Raw genomic sequence first — 5,338 nt, forward strand, 5'->3', positions numbered from 1 at the left:
CAGAGTCTGAGGCAGAGACATAGATCTAATCAGAAAGTGAAAACATATAGGACAGTCCCAGGAACTTTGGACTGAACAAGACAGAACTATAAAATGACAGTTATTAAGATATCGGGTAACAATGGACTTTCTTGTATGGTGGGCACTGTTCTAAGCTCCCCTACGACATTAACTTATTTAAGATTTCTAGGAAGTAAATACATACGTTAACCCATTCTAACATTAAGGAATTGAGGCATATTCACTTGAAATTCCTAATGTTAATTGATACAAAATGAAAGGAAACAGTGTAAAGGTACAAAAGGTAAGAGTGTGCAAGAAAGTTAAGAATATAAGGGATATAGTGTTGAGGGGAAAATGGAGTGACAGAGGTCAAGGGAAAGAAGATGGTAATAGAGACTGGCAGTAACTGGTAAAGGAGGGTACAAGGCAAGGTGGGTAAAAGACACAGAAACCTATAAAGGTTTAGAGAACACAGAGATGGAAGGGGGATACTTGGTGGTGAATGAAGTGCTAGGGGTGTTTAGTGTTCTAAGTAGAAATAAAGAATGGGACATAATGGACCTAGAAAGACATAGTAGGTTGGAGGGATATGAGGAGCTCGGGAAGATAGTGGCATTGGTGAAATAACAGGCCTAGGAGAAAGTGTCAGGGACTGTAGGGCTTGGGATAATGGCTTCAGGGTAATGGGGAAGCTGTGGACACCTGATATGATGAGTGCACTTGAGGGTGGTTAGACATGGAGGACACAGGAAATGGTCTGAGTCGCTGGAATGGGTTGCGGGAGGATCGAGGTCAAGGGAAAGAAATGTATGGACAATGGAGTCTTTGGAGGCGATGGACGTAAAATGGGTTGGGCTGAGGGCTCTGGAGGTGGGGGGATAGGTGTTTCATAAGGATCGAGGTCTCAAGTGCAGAGGATGGAAGAATGAGAGCAATACAGAAGTCTAGAGCAGATGTTTGGAGGTGAGAGTGAGGCCTAGGGAATGGCCAAAGGTCACTGGGGTAGGGAGATTGAGGTCACAATAGGGAATTGAAGAAGGGAAGAAACGAAAGTGGGCAAATGGAGGTTACAGGAGGCAAACTCACTAATTTGTTTTCCCATTCATTCACAGTTTAATTTAGAGAAGTTTTGAATTTCATCACATGAAGAAATACCCGCACTTACAAAAAATACCCCAGTCGGTCTCTTTATTTGAACATACAGTAGAAGAATATAGATAAAATTTTAGTAAACAATGAGCTACAAATTTACTCTCTTCCTTAGGGGTACGAGTTCCAAGGTATGACCATGGAATCACATAGAACCCATGAGAATATAAATTCCGCCAACAACCCCAATGGTCCTGGAAGTGAATTTTCACTTACAAGCAGTGGATAAGAGCCCATGTCTGCTGAAATTAGATTTCGGCCTTGTGAAATCCTGAAAGAAAAAAGATCCCACCAAGCCTCCTTGACTTCTAACGTTTGAATTGTAAATTGTTGGGGTAAGCTGTAAAATGATGTGTTACAGCAGGGATAGAAAACAAGTCTAAAGAGGAATCAAATATCTGAGATTGAAATTGAAGTTTTATAATATCTATACACATACATACACACGTGCAAAAAGTGGACTATATCACCTCAAAATATGCCTCTTTGACATAGAAATTATATTGAGATGAAGGCAAAAGCAATAAGCAAAATTGCTCTCCCTTTTCTGCCTAAAGAGAGGAAATAAATTTTCCTTTTCCTGGAGACAGACTCATATCATCCCAGAGATGGCACCAGAGGAATCTGCAAACACAATCTGTTAAACTAACCTTTACTTCGAGGATGACCTATCTACCCCAACTCCATACTCCTTTATTATCTTGTAAATTCTTCACAAATTTACTGTTCATCTAAATGGTGTAGAAGATTCCCGTCTGGTCACTTTTTTGGGTCTTCATCCTCTGGTCAAGACTTCCATGTACACAAAAATTTTACTTATATTTGTCTTATATCAGCTTAGTTCTTAGGCCCAGTCAGAGACAAAAAGAGAGTAAAGGAGAAGTTTTTCAACCACGTGATTATTAAAATGTTGTGTACTTGGTTCAATATTCACACAAATATCAGACTTACTATCAATCAAAATGCTTTTGTATATCAATGCTAATAAAGACCATGTGTTTATATCACTAGAAATAGATCTACTGCATTTGCTAAAACACAAACTGGATGGTCATTATGCATAAAACACCTTATTGAATCATCATATTATACATTTCCAGAGTTGAAGGTGTCTATCTCTCATTATCATACACATCACAGAATGTGGATTGTTCCTTTGTGCATAGGTAGATTACCTGGGTGCTTCTGGGGTATGAGATTGTGCCCCATCATAATTGAACATTGCCAGTGTAGGTGAAAATTTTCAAAACGGTCCTTGCAAATAAACATAAAGCCTAAAATTCCACCGTGTTTCCACAAGTTCCACATTTCATTTTTGGAATATCTTTGTTATCTGGCTCCTTCATGTCTTCCCCAGGCACAGCGTGGCCTATGGACAGAGAGAGACTTCGTTCCTCCCCTTTCATACCCACATGACACCAGCATACTCTGACCTCACTTGACCAGCATTCATCCTTGGTCATCACTCACCACCGCGCCTGTGCTGTTAAGAGTTCCCCCGCCAAATGCTGCACATGCACACATGCACACATGAGGACTTTTGGCCCACACGCCCCTCTCAGGGCCAAAACCTGCAGTCTCGTGCTCCCTTTTTCCCAGCCCTTATCTTTAGGCCATCAGCATCAAATCCCATCTCAAGCAGGTGTACATGCCAGAGACCAAATTCTGGGAGCTGGGCCCAAAACCTGCAGCACAGACCAGACCTCCCACCAACCGGCATAGTTACTCGCAGGGTTTTTTATGCTGTCTCTCATTTCTGCCTTTTCCTTTGCCATCCCCTCACCCATGCACACACTGGGAACCCCAACCAAGGACCTAAATAGAGCTCCTCCAACAATGCACATGACCCCAGAGAGGACTGAGGATCAGGGACTGGTCACTCAGAATCACTGTGTGTAATACAGACACATAAGGTGCCCATCAATCTCACCTCTAGACTCATGACTCTTGTGAGGTTTCTACAATTTTCAACCCAAGACTTTGTTCAATAGAGAGGTCATTACAGATGGTATACAAAATGACTTCCACAAACACCTGCCTGACGGCTTCTTGAGAATACTTAAAAATTATTTTCAATTTCTAGGTCCTTAAGTTCACCTTCAAGTACTACTGAATCAAAAATCAGAAGTGGAGATATAATTTTTAAATGTGGCAACAATATTTCAGAATTCTACTGATTTTCACTAATCTAGACTGAGGGATGCAGATCACTTCAAGGAAAGGAAAATGAAGGTTAAAATGAAACACCCTGCATCATTCTTCTTTACACCAAAAAATCCCTAATTATTCCCTTGAATTTTATCATTTGTGGTGAGTTCTATGATAGAATTTGAAGATATCTGAACGTATATTAATTATATGATTGGTGTTTTCTTTGATGAAAATACAAGAGCTGTCTGGTCATGATTGTGGAATACAACGGAAATGTACAGGCCCCAGGTCTGACTGAGAACCTCACTAGCAAAAGCAATCATCTCCACTGAAGAAAGGTGAGAGCCTCCATTTTCCAAAACAAACTACAAGCAGAGAGGAACTAAAAAGGAGGAGTCTTCGGATGAAATGTGATGGCTTATTCACCTCTCTCGGTAAATCCCTACAAGACCGTGATGAATGATAACAGGGAAAATATTGACTTCATAGAAGAGGAAAGTGGCAGAGAGCCCCTGAACCAAAGGAACAAAGTTCACATCAGCTGGGGTGGGACAACCTGATTATCAGCTGTCTGATGTGCTCATCGTTGCTGGGATGTTTGCAAAAATCCAAAAGCCTAAATAATGTGAATGTAATCATGATATTTAAAAAAGTTTCACACAAATTTCGAGCTCCAGATAGCTCCCACACACTAGGTTCCAATGTATTTTAAATCAGTTTTCTCTGTGGCAGTCTAGGGAGCAATACTGTGCTTGAGCTCGTGCTCTTGTGATCTCTCTCACTCTCTCTCCTTCTCTTTTCCTCCCTCCCTCCTTTCTCTCTCTCTCTCTCTCTCTCTCTCTCTCTCTCTCTCTCTCTCTCTCTCTCATCATTCTGGGCCACATAATAATCGTTATTTGTGCATTTTCCTAATCCTGGTCTACACAGACAGGTGTCGCATCCAGATGGGACCTAAATATGAAATGTTCTCCTTCATCTCTGACACCACAGAACCTGACCCCACCCGCAGTGGGAACCTTGGTACCAACACATTCCTGTGTGGATCCGTCACAAGGGAACATTTTCAGCAGGTGCAGGTTAGTAGTTCGTGGTGAGACTCCTTCATGCCAGAGAAAAAGCCAGAAGGGACAGTTCAAAGACAGGGTCTGGGGGACAAGAGGAACACCCAAAAGAGCGGACCTAGACTTTCATCAGAAGGGACACAAAGTAGTTGAATACTACTTTGTTTACAGGACCACCAGACATAGAGACGGCAAGGTTTGAAGCTTCTAAATACATGGTATTTTAGTAAGAAAAGTAGACACAACCTCTGACCTTGATACCATGTTTACCTGAGAAGCAGTCATTTCGTCCTTATCCTCCTCCTGCTCTAGGTCGTTTGCTCTGGTGACATTATGTGAGGTGTCACAGCTTCATGGTGAGAATGTGTCTTCAAATGCGTTGGCACAGCCCCTTCATCTGCTTCCCCCACACTCACAGGCAGAAGGACCTGGAAATGCTGGAGGCCACCCTCCCTTCTTCTTTATCCCAGAAGAGTTATGAACAGTGAACTCCTACATGGGGGACCAAACTGTGTGGTCCTCCCTTCTTGTCCTCAGACAGTTGTCCGCTGACTCTATCACAGTGCAGGCAGTACTGCTGCTCTTCTGCCCCTTACAAGTGCAGGCACAGCTGACATCACCTCCTCCTGACCAGAGACTCACTCATCTACTGAGCCCTTGTGCCCGACACTGATGGTTTGATGGTTGTCCTGCAAATTTGCCACGTGATCTTTTGCAAACCTAGGCTGACAAGTGCACACAGACACTTTGCTTCTGTTTAATGTGTGTGTGAATCAGCGGCTGTTCCCGGCCCCACTGGAAGGAACTGTGATTGTCCTGGTCTATAGAGGGCATGAGGGAGGCGGAGGAGGGTGATCAGGGACCAGCCTCTTTAACAGGCTCCCTGACACTGCAGACATTGACCCCGAGCCATTTTTAGGAGCAGAGTGTTAAAGGAAGCAGACGCAACACACCTGAGCCCCCCATACTAACCA

This window comes from Pteropus vampyrus, unplaced genomic scaffold, assembly GCF_000151845.1.
Source record: "Pteropus vampyrus isolate Shadow unplaced genomic scaffold, Pvam_2.0 Scaffold1423, whole genome shotgun sequence".
Classification (NCBI taxonomy): Eukaryota; Metazoa; Chordata; class Mammalia; order Chiroptera; family Pteropodidae; genus Pteropus; species Pteropus vampyrus.